The sequence below is a fragment of the Vicia villosa genome, unplaced genomic scaffold (assembly GCF_029867415.1).
Source record: "Vicia villosa cultivar HV-30 ecotype Madison, WI unplaced genomic scaffold, Vvil1.0 ctg.000236F_1_1_1, whole genome shotgun sequence".
Classification (NCBI taxonomy): Eukaryota; Viridiplantae; Streptophyta; class Magnoliopsida; order Fabales; family Fabaceae; genus Vicia; species Vicia villosa.
The window spans coordinates 628,420-650,142 of record NW_026705089.1 but is presented as its reverse complement, the minus strand read 5'-3'; the positions used below and the strand labels follow the sequence as shown (position 1 = coordinate 650,142).

At 34.9% G+C, this 21,723-nt stretch overlaps 1 non-coding gene across 1 annotated transcript; it reads right to left on the bottom strand.

Moving 5' to 3' along the window:
* Positions 1-257: 257 nt before the first annotated feature.
* On the bottom strand, positions 258-452 carry LOC131625768 (U2 spliceosomal RNA). Its single transcript, XR_009290945.1, has one exon. It is a non-coding gene; the product is annotated as a U2 spliceosomal RNA (small nuclear RNA).
* Between the last annotated feature and the right edge of the window lie 21,271 nt (positions 453-21,723).

The window sequence follows — 21,723 nt, the reverse complement described above, 5'->3', positions numbered from 1 at the left end:
TATTATTTTACTCTTATATTTTGAGTATTTATAATTTCATTAACATCCATCATCCATGAGTTCTACACTAAAGAAATTTTATAAGGAACCACAGTGGTATTAATCCCACATCGGGAGTAGACTTTGCAATTTGAGATAAAAACATATAGCCAATCAAGAGAGTTTTGTTTCACGATATCAGGATGTTACTAATAAAAACAAATAAAATAAATTTTGGAAGATAATAAAAATTACAGAAAAAAATTAAACTTGAATTGGTGGGGTGCGCCAGCAATTGCTATAGTGCAACGCAAGAGCGACACGCGAGAGGCCCAGTAGCAAGCTACTGTGGTGGACTCTCCCCCTCAAGAAATAAATTTAATATCGTGTGGACCATTGGCCCACATATCAGATATTAAACTGATAAGAACAGATACTACACTTGATCTTAGCCAAAAGGCCGAGAAAGGTATGCTTATTACCTTCTCTGGCTTTGCTTTTTATATTACACATTTTCTCTGTTTCTTCCTTTGTTTCCCAATGTGGGACTTCAATCAGTACACAATTCCTTCCATTTTGAACTTCAACTTACAGGGTAAAGCACTCGACCACTGTTCCTTTTCTCTTCTCTTATTACTAATACTACAACAACAACAACATCTACAAAATTCTCTCTCGTCTTCTTTACTTTGAATTTGTTACTGCTTCGGCAATTTAAGACCACCCCCTTGCTGTGCTTCACTTCTTCCTCATCAATCTAAGACCACCCCCTACTGTGCTTCACTTCTTCCTATTAGCATCAATTAATCATTGAGGAAGCTATTAACATCCCAAGTATTACCAAACACTTTTCTTATTCCTCAAACTAACTCACCTTTTTCTTTCTTTCAATTCCTCTAACATCATCAATCAATCAAACACCCCTTATTCTATCTTTACTTTACTGCTTCATTTCTTCCTCCTATAACCTTATACTATCTTTACTGCTTCATTTCTTCCTATAACCATGCATCAATAAGGGGGTATGGAACTATATAATTTACCCTATCTAACAATCTTCTTTATCATTCAACCCATATATTGTTTTGTTTATCATCATCGGCTGCTTCCATATTGTTTATCATTCATGCATGCCCCCTCACTACTTCTTTTCTCACGCCTATGTATTTCTAACCATTCTAAATCAACTTAATATTTTTTAAATCAATTATTCTTTCTATTCAAAATCAACTTAATATTCTTCAACTTATTCTTTCTATTCAAAATCAACTTAATATTCTTTAAATAAATTATTCTTTCTATTCAAAATCAACTTAATATTCTTTAAATAAATTATTCTTTCTATTCAAAATCAACTTAATTTATTTTAAATAAATTATTCTTTCAATTCAAAATCATCAAATTAATATCTAGTGCAAAATGGAGATTAAAATATTTTCTTTTTTTTAAATTAATACCCTCACAACCGTTTCTTTGATATTCTTGCAATCCGCATCTAAACTTGTAAAATTGTTTGACTAATCACACACCCGACTTCAATAATATAATTTTTAAACCAGATTTTTCTCTTATCAAATTTATAAATATCTAATGTTCTTTTCTAAATATTTTTCTATTTGATTTTAGTCCCGATATCAAAATTTCTTTCTACTTGATCCTGCAATTTCAAAACCATTTTAATTCGGTTCTTCGTCTCATTTTGTGTGTGGAAAAACACGTAAATTGAGGTCGTGTCACGTGGGGTTAGACGTTGCTAAATAATTTATAATGTTAATATATGATAGATTTTTTATTCTCCATTTTATTAATGATGTTCTATTTCGCCGCTCATTGATAAAAGCTTGTTCCTTAATAGCGACGCAATAACACTCAAATTATTTTAGTGTAAATCCATCTGTTTCTCCAACAAAAGTGAGAAATTGGGCACACGTTCGATGTTTGCGGAAAATTAAAGCTTTCAATATTTAGGCCAACGCGCATCAAATATACCTCACGGGTTTTGTCTAGCTGCCATCATTTTTGAACTCGCCGATTCTTCTTTCTAATATGAAGTTTTCTTGATTTACACGACATGACCATCATGTAGTTCATCCTTCATTGATATACAATTTTGGATTTCTTAAATATTATTTTATTATTATGGGTGCGGATATAGAATTATTTATTTAAAATAAATTTAGATGGTATTTCGATGTGGAACAGAAAATCAGTAATATAAAGATATTTTCCGTATTGTGGTACGAGCCTTCGATGCGGTGGATCGAGGGGGTACCTGGAAGGTTTAACACTACAAAAGGAAAGAGAGGTGTAATTTTGATAGAGGAGATGAATGGATACATGTTATGACGAGTGACTGAGCATATATGATGGACGGTTAAAACCCTTCTCATTTAGTCTTAGACTGTTTGGCCAATTTTGCAGAGCTTTTGACCGGCCTCGAACACATGGTAATATGTATTCACTTAAGAATGGGATCTACTGCTTCCCTTAGCAGAGTTAAGATTATCTTATGCTACCTAAGGATGTGCAAAATATCCAAGGCCCAAATCCATTTTAAATATCCGAATATAATGAAATGGCTATCAACCGAATAATTTTTAAATGGTTGGTTATCCAACCATATTTTATTTTTGGATCTGATTATTATCCAAAAGCCCAAAGTCCATCTGGTTCCAAATTTGACCTTTCAAATTCAATTTTATTTCAAATTTCAGAGAGCGTATTTCGCTTCATCTTCAACCTCAAGAGATTTTCCTTCTCAGTTGCATCACGTTTTCAGGTAGACACATTTCCCCTAATCATAACTCATCTTTTTTCCTTATTCAAAGCTTATCCTCTACCATTTTTTTCACCACGGCTTCAAGGTTTTGCTCAAATTTGTGACGTTCCCTAATCCCAAATTCCACTATAAATTTGCTCTACTATAAGTTTCTTCTCGAAGTTGTTCTAGCAATTTCAAATGCATCAAATTTCGAACTCCTTTCTTGACTTGTTCAGGTGTTATGAGTTTAGGGGCAATATATCACTTGTGTACCAAACATGGACTATTTGCTTCTTAGTCTAATTTTTTTATAAAAAAATCTATGTGAGGTTAAAAATCACAATCTACTCTAATCATGTTCAGTATGTCTGAATTTGGTAATTGCAATTTGAATCAAGTTTTGTTTGGTAAGAATTTTAAACATATATTTAGTCGTTAAAGCTATCACATGAGTTATGGTACCTTGGCATTTTTATTTACTTGTTTTAACATCATCACTATAGAATCCATAACGAAACTCGATTCGATCATATATCATATATACTTGCTTGTGTATCCATTTTCAACCTAACTAAGTCCTACCTAAATAAGAACATACTTGTGGCCACTAATTCTTTCACTCCAGTTCTGGATATATGAAAGGAGCAATAAAACCACGCCACTTTCCATTTTAAGTTAAATATACTATTGCAACCACACAAATTATGTTCATGGCTACCTACCACCTATAATGTAATGATGAGTGATCTTGAGTTTATGAATAGTAAATGTATATGGATTAAAACTGAAGCTAATGCAATATTACTAGCCAAAAATAATACTTATTGTTGGCTAATTTGCTCTATTGTTTTGTTTTGTATTTTAGTTTGGTTGTTATGAATGTAATATTGTGTTTGGAGCTACCATAGGTTATGACTTATGATCAATATTGTTGCACTACTACAAATGATACATTTTAAGACGGAACTTTCACCTCACCTAACAAAAAACCGAGGTGTAAACCACAGATGCGTTACATTTTAATTTTTTTTTTAAAAAAAAATACTATATGTTCCCTTGGTTGAGCTGACAACCTAGAATTTGTCAACAAATTTGATGCTTTGAAAATTAAAACGAAAAAAACAGGTTAAATTTAATTTATGCAAATGTACTATACCCCTTTGATTTTTAACAAAAATCAGGGTAAAAGTAACGCAGTTTTGAAAATTCAAAAAATACAGTTGTTGGGGATCGAACGCATTACCAGTGCCACTTTACCCTCTATTATTCAAAAACAGATGGGTAAAATGGTTGATTTTCATGTCGACCTTCGTTACCTTGCCTGGGTAACCGAGGTTATATCCCTTTCTCGTCCAAGGTGAAATGGGATTATTTATAGGAGTGTTCTCAAAGTAAATCAAGCTTTTCCAAGCAATAACCATTATTTGCTTGCTTGACTATTTGTTTTATTTTGTTTTGAATTAGAATATGAAGGACTGTGTTTTTTTACTTGCAGTTTGGAGTCATGTTTTAGGCACCGACGATGTTGTTGATGGAATGGACATTGCCCTCGGAAAATGTATTATGCTTGATCTGTATTTGTTTGAAACTTGTATCCTTTTTGAAATATATTGTTTGGATTTCTCATGCTAACATAATTGAAGTATAGCAAGAAATTTTGACCAAAATATCGCCAAAGTATGTCAAAATTAAAAATATCATAATTAATAAAACCGATTTTAAATATATGATTTTTGTTGTTGTAAAAATTGGGTCTTAAGAACAAAATTTAAAAAATAATCAGTTTTTAAATAAATTAAAACTGGATAAATATCAGTTTTAAAAATAATTTGATTTTCAAACAAAAAAACAAAGTGGTTTTTATCCAAATTTATAAATTACCAGTTTAAGACTATTTTTTCTTAAAACTACTAGTTTAAACCGGAGTTGTAAGAAAATGGATGTGTACCCATAACCGAGTTAATAGCCTTTTGATTTGAAATGCGGTTATGATTATAAATCCAAACCATTTTAATGGTTTAAAATTAGATATGATTTGGTCTCCAAAAATAACCAACCATGTGAATCCCAAGTGCTACTTTTCTATTCACATGCGATGGGAATTACTCTTTCTTCTTTTAAAAAATATGATATCTTTTTGTAATCATCTTTTTGTAGAAGCAATCATGTATACAAATTAATTTCCTAGAGGGACCAGGTTAGATCATAATCCTTAAGAAGTCAGTAACAGTTGTTATTGAGGTTTTCCTTGAGTAACTAAGTTTAGTTAGAATACTCTAGATGTCATTGACGGTTTTTCTTTGAGTTGTAATTCCTTGAGGGTGTAAAGGTTTAGTCAGGATCCTTGAGAAGACATCGAAGGGTGGTCTTTATGGTTGTGATCATGAAATTAATTATTGGATTAAGTCCTTATTGATAAGGAAAAATCATTGTGGTGGGTGGACTAGACTTACCTAGTTAACGGTGATCCAGGATAAAAATACTTGTGTCTTTAATTATTTTAGTTTACTTTATGCATGAGTATTGTTTGAAGTTCGGGAGTTTGAAAAGATTTAATTCTAGAAACCCAATTCAAAACCCTTTTTCTTGTGTTTCATTGAACCTTCATTTTTTTTAGTTACCATTTGAGTTAAAATCCTACACCCATGAGAGACCCGTGGGATTTAGGAACTTAAAACACTCTACAACCATAATCAACCTTTATATCAATTCCATGGTGAAATAAAAGTCACTTTCAAATCAACCAACTTAAAATCAAAGGTGTGCATCATCCATTACCTTCAAACTATAATCCTTTATCAAAGAAATGTGAACCATAGTTATGTATTTAAAGAAGATGATGTACCCCTCTAGCTTTTAACCCAAGGGATTCCACTAATTTAGGTGGAAGGAATTTTTCACCACCTAATTCGGTCTAAAGCGGACCAGCCGACCAGACTTCCTTATGAAGCAATGATCACCAAAATCTTAGCAACATTCAACATTTATACAAAGAATTAAGTTTTAGAATCAACCAACCATAATATCATCTATATTGCGCTCAGAGAAATAAATGTTCTCGTCAAACATGGAGTACTTCAGGATGGCCCATTAATCAAGGAAGAAGAAGATTAGAAGAAGTAAAAGACACAAAGATCAACAAAGTTTTCAAATATGTTAGAACATAGCCCATGATATGGATAAGATCAAGAAAATTATCACAAGGGGTGATGATACCTATGGCAATGAATAGACTCCTTTATGTGTCTAAACATATGTTTGTTGCTTCTTTCACCACTTCCTTAAGAGGTGCATTATAATCATCAAAAAATTAGAAAATGGGGAACCATGTTTTGTAACACCCGTATAATTTTAATTTTTTAATTTAATTTGAATATTAGATTAATAATTATTATTATGGATTTTATTAAAATAATGGGAAAATGATGGTTGATGGCATTTGGGCCATGTGTGAGATTAGTAAGAAGAAGGGGGTGTGGTGTGGTAAAGCCCTTACTAATTTAATATTATTTTTCATAAAATAATCAGAATTGGGAATTGGGGAAAGAAAGAAAGAACGTGAAAGAACAGAATTGGGAACAAGGAACGTGAAGGAGAACTGTAGAGGGAGAGACCAAGAACCAAGACTTTTATCTGAGGTAAGGGGAGACTCTCCGTTTAATCTCTTTTATCATATTATAGGTGATAGTATGGATTAGGAGTATGGTTGGATCCATTGATTCTATATTCTGAATTTGTTATTTGTGTTCATCATTGAAATTTGGACTGTTAATCCCTAATGACTGATAGATTTAGGGTATGATGAATGAAATTGATTATGGAATCATATACTGTGGTTGTGGATGAATTCGTATGCTGTTTAGATGTGAATTTTCTGGTTTTTAGACTCAAAATCGTGGACTGGTATGAGTAGAAACGAGTGGGTTTTGGACTGTTACGAAGTTGCAGGTGCTGGGCATTTTCTGGTGTTTCGCGTATGAAACAGTGCCATACGCGTATGGGATGAGGTCATACGCGTATGGGGGACACTCCCAAGGGGCTATACGCGTATAATACGCAGCTGCCCTGTCCCAAACACCCTGTGCTGGTGATTTGCGTATGAGGAGCGTATGAGGATGCTCATACGCGTATGGAAATTTTGAAAGAGGAAAATTATTCTGGTGATACGCGTAGGGCAAGACTGATACGCGTATGAGGTTGCTTTTGGGCAAAACCTGGTCTGTTGAAATGCGTATGATACGCGTATGGAACCTAGTGATACGCGTATAGATGCGTATGGGCATTATGATACGCGTATGGTCGCTGTGAGTGCAAATTCCTGTGTTGTGATTTTTCTGGAAAGTTTAATGACGCATAACTTTCGATCTGTAGGCCTGTTTTGTGTGTCGTTTGAGGATGAGTGGACCTTATAGTGTGATAGTTTGGTTTACTGATGGTTTAATTGTATTTGAATGATGTGAATGTATATATGAACATGCTTAATAATGATGATGATGATGATGAAATGAGTATAGATGATGCTACTCATAGTATGATGATGAAAGTATGTTATATATATATATGTTACATGCATTCATAAACATTGATGAGGACTGAATCCTAGATGATGAGAGGATTTCAGTGAATGGCAGAATTCCCATTGTGCGGAATTTGTGCTGGCAGGGCCGTATCTGGATGATGATAGATCGGTCGGTGGATGATTTCCACTGGTGATGATTTGGTACCACATGCATAGTGTCAGTTTCATACATGTGCATGATTTGTTTATAGCATGATGATATATGTTATATGATGACTTGTCTGTTTATCTGTGGATGTGTGAATGACGTTTTGTCTGGATATGAAACAATTGGGTGAATGATATAACTATGAAATGTTATTATTTATGATGCAATAACATTGGTTAACTGTGATGAGACTCACCCTTACTTGTTGTCATTTTTCAGATTGAGGATAGCGGCGTGACTTGGTGAGGATTAGCTCACAAGTCAGTTTTTAGTATTGTGTCGGTGTCATGCTCTGATAAATGTAACACTGGGAATGCTTTGTTTTTAGAGTTTTGATTTTAACTCTATTTGTATTTGTTTATGATGTTTGAAGTCTGATACATTATTGATGAATGTTGACTTGATGAATTAATTCCGCTGTGTAAAATGTTTTGCTTAATGAGTTATAATTACAGATGTTTTCAGTGGATGCATGATATGTACCAACGTGTGTTTTCTTCATTTTATGAATTGTGACACCTCTTGCATGTTTACTCTGATTAATAATTATTTAACTGCCGCGGGTTATTAGAGGGGTGTTACAATAGTGGTATCAGAGCATAGTCGGTCGTTGTGACCAGAGTCTTTGCGTCTTAGTGTCAGTTTTTCCTGTGTATGCGATTAATACGAGTTATTGTCGATACTTTTGTTCTGACTGGATTGTTTGTGTTAAGGAGAACAATGGCTGGAAGAGGAGGAAGAAACGATGATGCTATCGCTGAGGCTCTGGGCATGATTGCTGGTGTGCTTGGAGGAAATGCTATAGGGGCTGGGATTGGTGCTGAAAGACAGTTGGGGAATTTTCAGAGGAACAATCCTCCATTGTTCAAGGGCACGCATGATCCCGAGGGTGCTCAGAAATGGCTTAAGGAGATCGAGAGGATTTTCAGAGTCATTGACTGTGCTGAGAATCTCAAGGTGAGATATGGCACTCACATGTTGTCCGAGGAAGCTGATGATTGGTGGATGTCAACTAGAGCTGAGTTGGATGCTGGTGGTACAGCAATTACCTGGACTGTATTCAGGAGGGAATTTTTGAGGAGGTATTTTCCTGAAGATGTCAGGGGCAGAAAGGAAGTTGAATTTCTGGCACTGGTTCAACGCAATATGTCGGTGCCGGAGTATGCTGCTAAGTTTGTGGAACTGGCAAAGTACTATGTGCATTACAATGATGATGAAGCCAGTGAGTTATCGAAATGTGTCAAATTTGAGAATGGTCTTCGTGATGAGATCAAGCAAGGTATCAGGTACCAGAGAATCCGGAGATTTGTTGATCTGGTGGATTGTAGCAGGATTTTTGAGGAAGATAACATTAAGCTAAGGTCATCTCACTCTCGCGAGTTGGTTGACAGAAAAGGAAAGAAACATATGGATAGAGGTAAGCCATATGGTCGCGGTAAACCTACTGATTGGAAGAAACCCAGTGGGGGAGATTCCAGTACTCGTATCAGATGTTACAATTGTGGTGAGATGGGGCATCCTAGGAATGAATGCAAGCTTGATCAGAAGAAGTGTTACAAGTGTGACCAAGTGGGTCATATTGCTGCTGACTGCAAGAAGAGGGTTGTGACTTGCTACAACTGTGGTGAAGAGGGTCACATCAGTCCTAATTGTCCTAAGCCGAAGAAGAACCAATCGGGAGGAAAGGTTTTTGCTTTGACCGGGTCAGAGACTACTCCAGAGGACAGGTTGATTAAAGGTACGTGTTTCATTCATGGCACACCTTTAGTTGCAATTATTGATACTGGAGCAACTCATTCTTTTATTTCTTTGGATTGTGCTATGAGGTTGAATCTTGAGATATCTGATATAAATGGAAGTATGGTTATTGACACTCCTGCGTCGGGTTCAGTAACAACTTCGTCTGCATGCTTGAATTGTCCGGTTGACATTTTTGGTAGAGAATTCGGGATGGACTTAGTGTCCCTTTCGCTGAAACAACTTGATGTAATCCTGGGAATGAACTGGTTGGAATTCAACCGTGTTCATATCAACTGTTTTACGAAGACGGTAATTTTTCCTGAAGAGGTTAGTAATGATGATCTGGGAATGACAGCTAGACAAGTGAATGAAGCCATCGGAGATGGAGCAACAGTGTTTATGTTGTTCGCATTGATGAATGTAAAGGAGAAAGTGGCGAGTGGCGAATTGCCTGTGGTGTGTGAGTTTCCAGAAGTCTTTCCAGAAGATGTGAATGAATTACCACCGGAAAGAGAAGTGGAGTTTTCTATTGAATTGGTTCCGGGAACTAGTCCAGTGTCGATGGCACCGTACCGTATGTCGCCGTCTGAATTGGCTGAACTGAAGAAGCAGTTAAAGGAATTGCTTGAGAAGAAATTTATTCGTCCTAGTGTTTCGCCGTGGGGTGCGCCTGTGTTACTGGTAAAGAAGAAAGAGGGTTCAATGAGGCTGTGTGTAGATTACAGACAATTGAACAAGGTCACTATCAAGAATCGGTATCCATTGTCGAGGATTGATGATTTGATGGATCAATTGGTTGGAGCATGTGTATTTAGTAAGATTGATCTGAGGTCTGGGTATCATCAGATACGTGTGAAAGATGACGATATTCAGAAGACTGCTTTTAGAACGAGGTATGGACATTATGAGTATTCAGTAATGCCGTTTGGGGTTACTAATGCACCTGGTGTTTTTATGGAATATATGAACAGGATCTTTCATCCTTATCTCGATAAGTTCGTGGTGGTATTTATAGATGATATCCTGATATATTCTAAGAATGAGGAAGAACATGCGGAACATCTCAGAACTGTGTTAGAGCTGTTGAAAGAGAAGCAACTTTTTGCCAAACTGTCGAAGTGTGAATTCTGGTTAGAGAAAGTCAGTTTTCTTGGACATGTGATTTCTAAGGATGGTATTGCTGTGGATCCTACAAAGATAGAAGCTATGTCCCAGTGGGAAGCTCCAAAGTCAGTATCAGAAATTTGTAGTTTTCTTGGTCTCGCAGGTTATTACAGAAAGTTCATTGAAGGATTTTCAAAGTTAGCATTACCGTTAACTAAACTGACCAGGAAGGGACAAGCCTTTATATGGGATGCCAAGTGTGAAGAAGGATTCCAAGAGTTGAAGAGGAGGTTGACTAGTGCTCCTATTTTGATTTTGCCGAATCCGACAGAATCATTTGTGATTTATTGTGACGCATCACTGATGGGTTTAGGTGGTGTATTGATGCAGAATCAACAAGTGGTCGCTTATGCGTCGAGACAACTCAAAGTGCATGAAAGGAATTATCCGACTCATGATTTGGAGTTGGCAGCTGTGGTGTTTGTTTTGAAGTTGTGGCGACACTATTTGTATGGTTCGAGATTTGAGGTATTCAGTGATCATAAGAGTCTGAAGTATCTCTTCGATCAGAAAGAGTTGAATATGAGGCAGAGAAGGTGGTTAGAATTCCTTAAAGATTATGATTTTGGTTTGAATTACCATCCTGGTAAGGCAAACGTCGTGGCTGATGCATTGAGTAGGAAGACCTTGCATATGTCTAAGCTAATGGTGAAGGAATTGGACTTGATTGAACAATTCAGAGACTTGAGTTTAGTGTGCGAAAGTACTCCTACTAGTGTTAAATTGGGTATGCTGAAGTTGACTAGCGGTATTCTCGAAGAAATTAGAGAAGGTCAGAAAGCTGATGTTGGATTGATTGATAAATTGGCTTTGATTAACCAAGGCAAGAGTGGTGAATTCAGAGTGGATGAGAATGGTATACTGAAGTTTGGTGGCAGAGTTTGTGTTCCTGATGTTGATGAACTCCGAAAACGTATTTTGGAAGAAGGACACCGTAGTGGGTTGAGTATTCATCCTGGTGCTACCAAGATGTATCATGATTTGAAAAAGTTGTTTTGGTGGCCTGGAATGAAGAAGGAGATTGCTGAGTTTGTGTACTCTTGTTTGACTTGCCAGAAGTCAAAGATTGAGCATCAGAAACCATCTGGGTTTATGCAACCGATGTTTATTCCTGAGTGGAAGTGGGATAGCATATCAATGGATTTTGTTTCGGGTTTGCCGAGAACTGTCAGAAATTGTGAAGCTATCTGGGTCGTGGTAGACAGGTTGACGAAGTCTGCACATTTTATACCGGTGAGAATGGATTATCCGATGGAGAAGCTAGCTCAGTTGTATATTGAGAAGATAGTTAGTCTTCATGGTATTCCTTCAAGTATCGTGTCAGACAGAGATCCGAGGTTTACATCTAAGTTCTGGGAAGGTTTGCAGAAAGCTTTGGGTACTAAGCTGAGATTGAGTTCTGCTTACCATCCGCAGACTGATGGACAGACTGAGAGAACGATTCAGTCGTTAGAGGATTTGTTGCGTGCTTGTGTGTTGGAAAAAGGAGGTACTTGGGATAGTTATCTGCCTTTGATATTGAGTTTACCTACAACAACAGTTTTCATTCGAGTATCGGTATGGCTCCGTTTGAGGCTTTGTATGGTAGGAGATGTAGGACGCCGTTGTGTTGGTACGAATCTGGTGAGAGTGCTGTGATTGGTCCAGAAATTGTACAACAGACTACAGAGAAGATTAAAATGATTCAAGAGAAGATGAAGGCTTCTCAGAGTCGTCAGAAGAGCTATCATGACAAGAGGAGGAAAACACTTGAGTTTCAAGAGGGAGATCATGTGTTTATGAAAGTTACTCCTATGACAGGGATTGGTCGGGCATTGAAGTCGAAGAAGTTGACTCCGCGTTTTATCGGACCATTCCAAATTTCTGAAAGGGTGGGAGAAGTGGCTTATCGTATCGCTTTACCGCCGATGCTTGCAAATTTACATGATGTATTTCATGTGTCTCAGTTGAGGAAATACATTTCAGATCCGTCCCATGTGATCCAAGTAAATGATATACAGGTGAAAGATAACTTGACGGTTGAGACATTACCTGTGAGGATTGAGGATCGAAGGCTGAAGCAATTGCGTGGCAAGGAAATAGCTTTAGTCAGAGTAGCTTGGGGAGGACCTGCTGGGGGAAATGTTACCTGGGAGCTAGAGAGTCAGATGAAGGATTCTTATCCAGAGCTCTTTACCTAAGGTACGTTTTCGAGGACGAAAACTCTTTTAGTGGGGGAGAGTTGTAACACCCGTATAATTTTAATTTTTTAATTTAATTTGAATATTAGATTAATAATTATTATTATTATGGATTTTATTAAAATAATGGGAAAATGATGGTTGATGGCATTTGGGCCATGTGTGAGATTAGTAAGAAGAAGGGGGTGTGGTGTGGTAAAGCCCTTACTAATTTAATATTATTTTTCATAAAATAATCAGAATTGGGAATTGGGGAAAGAAAGAAAGAACGTGAAGGAACAGAATTGGGAACAAGGAACGTGAAGGAGAACTGTAGAGGGAGAGACCAAGAACCAAGACTTTTATCTGAGGTAAGGGGAGACTCTCCGTTTAATCTCTTTTATCGTATTATAGGTGATAGTATGGATTAGGAGTATGGTTGGATCCATTGATTCTATATTCTGAATTTGTTATTTGTGTTCATCATTGAAATTTGGACTGTTAATCCCTAATGACTGATAGATTTAGGGTATGATGAATGAAATTGATTATGGAATCATATACTGTGGTTGTGAATGAATTCGTATGCTGTTTAGATGTGAATTTTCTGGTTTTTAGACTCAAAATCGTGGACTGGTATGAGTAGAAACGAGTGGGTTTTGGACTGTTACGAAGTTGCAGGTGCTGGGCATTTTCTGGTGTTTCGCGTATGAAACAGTGCCATACGCGTATGGGATGAGGTCATACGCGTATGGAGGACACTCCCAAGGGGCTATACGCGTATGTTACGCAGCTGCCCTGTCCCAAACACCCTGTGCTGGTGATTTGCGTATGAGGAGCGTATGAGGATGCTCATACACGTATGGAAATTTTGAAAGAGGAAAATTATTCTGGTGATACGCGTATGGCAAGACTGATACGCGTATGAGGTTGCTTTTGGGCAAAACCTGGTCTGTTGAAATGCGTATGATACGCGTATGGAACCTAGTGATACGCGTATAGATGCGTGTGGGCATTATGATACGCGTATGGTCGCTGTGAGTGCAAATTCCTGTGTTGTGATTTTTCTGGAAAGTTTAATGACGCATAACTTTCGATCTGTAGGCCTGTTTTGTGTGCCGTTTGAGGATGAGTGGACCTTATAGTGTGATAGTTTGGTTTACTGATGGTTTAATTGTATTTGAATGATGTGAAGGTATATATGAACATGCTTAATAATGATGATGATGATGATGAAATGAGTATAGATGATGCTACTCATAGTATGATGATGAAAGTATGTTATATATATATATGTTACATGCATTCATAAACATTGATGAGGACTGAATCCTAGATGATGAGAGGATTTCAGTGAATGGCAGAATTCCCATTGTGTGGAATTTGTGCTGGCAGGGCCGTATCTGGATGATGATAGATCGGTCGGTGGATGATTTCCACTGGTGATGATTTGGTACCACATGCATAGTGTCAGTTTCATACATGTGCATGATTTGTTTATAGCATGATGATATATGTTATATGATGACTTGTCTGTTTATCTGTGGATGTGTGAATGACGTTTTGTCTGGATATGAAACAATTGGGTGAATGATATAACTATGAAATGTTATTATTTATGAGGCAATAACATTGGTTAACTGTGATGAGACTCACCCTTACTTGTTGTCATTTTTTCAGATTGAGGATAGCGGCGTGACTTGGTGAGGATTAGCTCATAAGACGGTTTTTAGTATTGTGTCGGTGTCATGCTCTGATAGATGTAACACTGGGAACGCTTTGTTTTTAGAGTTTTGATTTTAACTCTATTTGTATTTGTTTATGATGTTTGAAGTCTGATACATTATTGATGAATGTTGACTTGATGAATTAATTCCGCTGTGTAAACATGTTTTGCTTAATGAGTTATAATTACAGATGTTTTCAGTGGATGCATGATATGTACCGACGTGTGTTTTCTTCATTTTATGAATTGTGACACCTCTTGCATGTTTACTCTGATTAATAATTATTTAACTTCCGCGGGTTATTAGAGGGGTGTTACATGTTTTGTAGGTTATTAATCAAGCCCTATATAAAATATCATAGGTTTATGGACAGCATGTCAAAACCCCGGTTTGGTTCGTGAGCTCAATTTGGATTAAAAGCTCTCCTTGGTTCGAGATAATCATGTGTAAATCACACTTCTGCTTGGGGAATAACCCTTCTAATTATTTGTTTGGAAAGAATAATAACTTCTTCAATTCGTCATTTTGTAAAGAAGACTAACCGTTTATATCCTTTGCATACTATTTTGTTGGAAGTTAGCCAAAAACTTCATTTTCTTTGTATAAGGGGTTTCGAGAGTTCAACCTACTAAAAGTTCTTAAGTTCGTTGGATATTCCCAAGATTAAATATTGGGGACAAGACTAAGTCTTATTGATTGAACTAATATAAATCCTGATGTCTTCTCTCTTCCATTAACTTTTACTTTCCGCATTTTCTTCTTAAATTCCGCTGCTAATTTCTAAATTATTTTTAAATTATTTTAAACTCTTAAAATGATCCTAAAAGTTTTTCAAACTATCCTTTTTATGAAACACATAATTCACCCCCCTTTTGTGTGCGGAGTCACATGTCCAACATATATATTCACAAAAAGTGCCCTTGGGAGAGATGGTAGTTGAATAGAGTATGTGTCATGTCATTTAACCCATTCAACATTTGGCATTTTCTCAACTGCTCAGCTCCTATCCTTGCACGCCATTCCTAACTAGTCTTTTGTGTTGTAGCATATCTTTTCCTAGGAGGATGTGATGGGACAAATTTTTTCTAAATCTCTTCATCAAATAATTTATATGAGGTATATATTTAATTATTGCAATCCCTGACAGTCGATCTAGATATAGTTGAGAGAGTTATGGACAATACACCCCAGATTAAGAGTTAATATTACTTGACAGGAATTATTTTTCATCGACGAATATGCTTCCATTTTGATCTAGGTGATTCAAAACACTATGTTTTATTTTTTCCAATTATAGATAATGCCCAAGAGTCTCGCCAATTGGGGAATTCAAATCTCAACCTTTCCCAGGGAGTGGGAATTTCATTCAAACGAATAGGTTTATAGTACTACAAATTCTTCACAAACACACATGCAATGAGAAATTTGTACGGGGTTTTTATTAAACAACCCCGTTTGGATTTATCACTACCATATCTCTTCACTCGACCTTCCTCTTTCACTATTAATTGAAAAAGGGTTTCTAGAAATTTTGTATCCAATTTAGACTATAACACCTTTTTGTATCGAACTTACGTTCTTTTACAATGATACTTTTTTAAAAGAAACTTGTATCTTTGTAAGTTGCCATTGTATCGTATTTTAAATTGATTTCCAATTTTTACATTTATCCCTCATATGCACATACTTATTTTCAAGCAAACATTTGATCAGATACATTTTTTATCTAGGAACTTTATTGAATCTCTGAATTTATGTTGTACATTATCAATATTATTTATGTTGTGACATTTTCTTTTCTTCCACGTTGTCAGAAAGCTTCTTCGAAGGACTATATTATTTGTCATCTTACAAACATCATTCACCTCTTCTGATTTTAAATGTCATAAATATTTATGACCTTCAAATAGTTAAGTTGTGACTGTGTTGCAAGGATTGAAAATCCAACAAAATAAAAATAAGGGTTTTCTTCTCCAAGTGAAGATTTTTGCAGAAGAAGTTTGGGGTTTCTGATTCCTTCGATTATATCAAGGGATCAAACAAGGGACCTATAGCAGGGTTAAGTGAAGACTATTGTTGATAGGAGCCTGGAACAAATTTTGGATCTAAGAAGGTGAATTGATTCAAGGTCGAGTGAAGATCTTGTTGAATTCAGTCTTGTGAGTTGTATAAATCAGAAGAAAAATATTAAGATTAAAGTTGGTTATTTGTTGATTTTAATTTTCAGCATTATTTGACATTATTTTATTCTATTTAAATTTGCTTTGTAAAATATTTATATAGTGGAAGAATAACAAATTTCCAATAAGAACTCATTGGAGACTGGATTAGGTACTAGCAAGGACAAATGAATTGAACCAGTATAAATTGTTGTGCAATTTACTCTATCCCTCTATTCAAATTCCAGTGTATATTTGTATGATCTTAAGATTTATATGCTTTCTAGGTTTTTGTATGCGGCTAGGCTTACTACTTACAGTAATTTCATGTAGTAAACATAGGTCCAGGATAGATTAAGTCTGTCAAAAAATATATTTTTTTATTATAGTTGTAAAAACTTGTCATATTAGATTTATATTTCAGTTAATAAAGTTAAATTTAAAAGTCTCATCTAAATTAAACTCGATTAATTGACGCATTGCTTGTTTAGCATCTTCATCTATCATTTTCTTAATATTTTCTAGCTACAGTGTAAATCAAGAAATCAATCCAAATGCAACTTTTGTGGAATCCTCTTCCAAGCTTTTTGAAAAGTCTAATTTTGAAGAAAACATTTTGAAATATGTTTTCGGAAAAAGGTTTATCCAACGTCCCCTTCGAGGCCATTCTACACCCATATTCTACCCAACACTCAACACTAAAAATCTATGTGAGGTTAAAAATCACAATCTACTCTAATCATGTTCAGTATGTCTGAATTTGGTAAATGCAATTTGAATCAAGTTTTGTTTGGTAAGAATTGTAAACATATATTTAGTCGTTAAAGCTATCACATGAGTTATGGTACCTTGGCATTTTTATTTACTTGTTTTAACATCATCACTATAGAATCCATAACGAAACTCGATTCGATCATATATCATATATACTTGCTTGTGTATCCATTTTCAACCTAACTAAGTCCTACCTAAATAAGAACATACTTGTGGCCACTAATTCTTTCACTCCAGTTTTGGATATATGAAAGGAGCAATAAAACCACGCCACTTTCCATTTTAAGTTAAATATACTATTGCAACCACACAAATTATGTTCATGGCTACCTACCACCTATAATGTAATGATGAGTGATCTTGAGTTTATGAATAGTAAATGTATATGGATTAAAACTGAAGCTAATGCAATATTACTAGCCAAAAATAATACTTATTGTTGGCTAATTTGCTCTATTGTTTTGTTTTGTATTTTAGTTTGGTTGTTATGAATGTAATATTGTGTTTGGAGCTACCATAGGTTATGACTTATGATCAATATTGTTGCACTACTACAAATGATACATTTTAAGACGGAACTTTCACCTCACCTAACAAAAAACCGAGGTGTAAACCACAGATGCGTTACATTTTAATTTTTTTTTTTAAAAAAATACTATATGTTCCCTTGGTTGAGCTGACAACCTAGAATTTGTCAACAAATTTGATGCTTTGAAAATTAAAACGAAAAAAACAGGTTAAATTTAATTTATGCAAATGTACTATACCCCTTCGATTTTTAACAAAAATCAGGGTAAAAGTAACGCAGTTTTGAAAATTCAAAAAATACAGTTGTTGGGGATCGAACGCATTACTAGTGCCACTTTCCCCTCTATTATTCAAAAACAGATGGGTAAAATGGTTGATTTTCATGTCGACCTTCGTTACCTTGCCTGGGTAACCGAGGTTATATCCCTTTCTCGTCCAAGGTGAAATGGGATTATTTATAGGAGTGTTCTCAAAGTAAATCAAGCTTTTCCAAGCAATAACCATTATTTGCTTGCTTGACTATTTGTTTTATTTTGTTTTGAATTAGAATATGAAGGACTGTGTTTTTTTACTTGCAGTTTGGAGTCATGTTTTAGGCACCGACGATGTTGTTGATGGAATGGACATTGCCCTCGGAAAATGTATTATGCTTGATCTGTATTTGTTTGAAACTTGTATCCTTTTTGAAATATATTGTTTGGATTTCTCATGCTAACATAATTGAAGTATAGCAAGAAATTTTGACCAAAATATCGCCAAAGTATGTCAAAATTAAAAATATCATAATTAATAAAACCGATTTTAAATATATGATTTTTGTTGTTGTAAAAATTGGGTCTTAAGAACAAAATTTAAAAAATAATCAATTTTTAAATAAATTAAAACTGGATAAATATCAGTTTTAAAAATAATTTGATTTTCAAACAAAAAAACAAAGTGGTTTTTATCCAAATTTATAAATTACCAGTTTAAGACTATTTTTTCTTAAAACTACTAGTTTAAACCGGAGTTGTAAGAAAATGGTTGTGTACCCATAACCGAGTTAATAGCCTTTTGATTTGAAATGCGGTTATGATTATAAATCCAAACCATTTTAATGGTTTAAAATTAGATATGATTTGGTCTCTAAAAATAACCAACCATGTGAATCCCAAGTGCTACTTTTCTATTCACATGCGATGGGAATTACTCTTTCTTCTTTTAAAAAATTAATCATGAAATGATATCTTTTTGTAATCATCTTTTTGTAGAAGCAATCATGTATACAAATTAATTTCCTAGAGGGACCAGGTTAGATCATAATCCTTAAGAAGTCAGTAACAGTTGTTATTGAGGTTTTCCTTGAGTGACTAAGTTTAGTTAGAATACTCTAGATGTCATTGACGGTTTTTCTTTGAGTTGTAATTCCTTGAGGGTGTAAAGGTTTAGTCAGGATCCTTGAGAAGACATCGAAGGGTGGTCTTTATGGTTGTGATCATGAAATTAATTATTGGATTAAGTCCTTATTGATAAGGAAAAATCATTGTGGTGGGTGGACTAGACTTACCTAGTTAACGGTGATCCAGGATAAAAATACTTGTGTCTTTAATTATTTTAGTTTACTTTATGCATGAGTATTGTTTGAAGTTCGAGAGTTTGAAAAGATTTAATTCTAGAAACCCAATTCAAAACCCTTTTTCTTGTGTTTCATTGAACCTTCATTTTTTTAGTTACCATTTGAGTTAAAATCCTACACCCATGAGAGACCCATGGGATTTAGGAACTTAAAACACTCTACAACCATAATCAACCTTTATATCAATTCCATGGTGAAATAAAAGTCACTTTCAAATCAACCAACTTAAAATCAAAGGTGTGCATCATCCATTACCTTCAAACTATAATCCTTTATCAAAGAAATGTGAACCATAGTTATGTATTTAAAGAAGATGATGTACCCCTCTAGCTTTTAACCCAAGGGATTCCAATAATTTAGGTGGAAGGAATTTTTCACCACCTGATTCGGTCTAAAGAGGACCAGCCGACCAGACTTCCTTATGAAGCAATGATCACCAAAATCTTAGCAACATTCAACATTTATACAAAGAATTAAGTTTTAGAATCAACCAACCATAATATCATCTATATTGCGCTCGGAGAAATAAATGTTCTCGTCAAACCTGGAGTACTTCAGGATGGCCCATTAATCAAGGAAGAAGAAGATTAGAAGAAGTAAAAGGCACAAAGATCAACAAAGTTTTCTAATATGTTAGAACATAGCCCATGATATGGATAAGATCAAGAAAATTATCACAAGGGGTGATGATACCTATGGCAATGAATAGACTCCTTTATGTGTCTAAACATATGTTTGTTGCTTCTTTCACCACTTCCTTAAGAGGTGCATTATCATCATCAAAAAATTAGAAAATGGGGAACCATGTTTTGTAGGTTATTAATCAAGCCCTATATAAAATATCATAGGTTTATGGACAGCATGTCAAAACCCCGGTTTGGTTCGTGAGCTCAATTTGGATTAAAAGCTCTCCTTGGTTCGAGATAATCATGTGTAAATCACACTTCTGCTTGGGGAATAACCCTTCTAATTATTTGTTTGGAAAGAATATTAACTTCTTCAATTCGTCATTTTGTAAAGAAGACTAACCGTTTATATCCTTTGCATACTGTTTTGTTGGAAGTTAGCCAAAAACTTTATTTTCTTTGTATAAGGGGTTTCGAGAGTTCAACCTACTAAAAGTTTTTAAGTTCGTTGGATACTCCCAAGATTAAATATTGGGGACAAGACTAAGTCTTCTTGATTGAACTAATATAAATCCTGATGTCTTCTCTCTTCCATTAACTTTTACTTTCCGCATTTTCTTCTTAAATTCCGCTGCTAATTTCTAAATTATTTTTAAATTATTTTAAACTCTTAAAATGATCCTAAAAGTTTTTCAAACTATCCTTTTTATGAAACACATAATTCACCCCCCTTTTGTGTGCGGAGTCACATGTCCAACATATATATTCACAAAAAGTGCCCTTGGGAGAGATGGTAGTTGAATAGAGTATGTGTCATGTCATTTAACCCATTCAACATTTGGCATTGTCTCAACTGCTCAGCTCCTATCCTTGCATGCCATTCCTAACTAGTCTTTTGTGTTGTAGCATATATTTTCCTAGGAGGATGTGATGGGACAAATTTTTTTGAAATCTCTTCATCAAATAATTTATATGAGGTATATATTTAATTATTGCAATCCCTGACGGTCGATCTAGATATATTTGAGAGAGAGTTATGGACAATACACCCCAGATTTAGAGTTAATATTACTTGACAGGAATTATTTTTCATCGACGAATATGCTTCCATTTTGATCTAGGGGATCCTAAACACTATGTTTTATTTTTTCCAATTATAGATAATGCCCAAGAGTCTCGCCAATTGGGGAATTCAAATCTCAACCTTTCCCAGGGAGTGGGAATTTCATTCAAACGAATAGGTTTATAGTACTACAAATTCTTCACAAACACACATGCAATGAGAAATTTGTACGGGGTTTTTATTAAACAACCACGTTTGGATTTATCACTACCATATCTCTTCACTCGACCTTCCTCTTTCACTATTAATTGAAAAAGGGTTTCTAGAAATTTTGTATCCAATTTAGACTATAACACCTTTTTGTATCGAACTTACGTTCTTTTACAATGATATTTTTTTAAAAGAAACTTGTATCTTTGTAAGTTGCCATTGTATCGTATTTTAAATTGATTTCCAATTTTTACATTTATCCCTCATATGCACATACTTATTTTCAAGCAAACATTTGATCAGATACATTTTTTATCTAGGAATTTTATTGAATCTTTGGATTTGTGTTGTACATTATCAATATTATTTATGTTGTGACATTTTCTTTTCTTCCACGTTGTCAGAAAGCTTCTTTGAAGGACTATATTATTTGTCATCTTACAAACATCATTCACCTCTTCTGATTTTAAATGTCATAAATATTTATGACC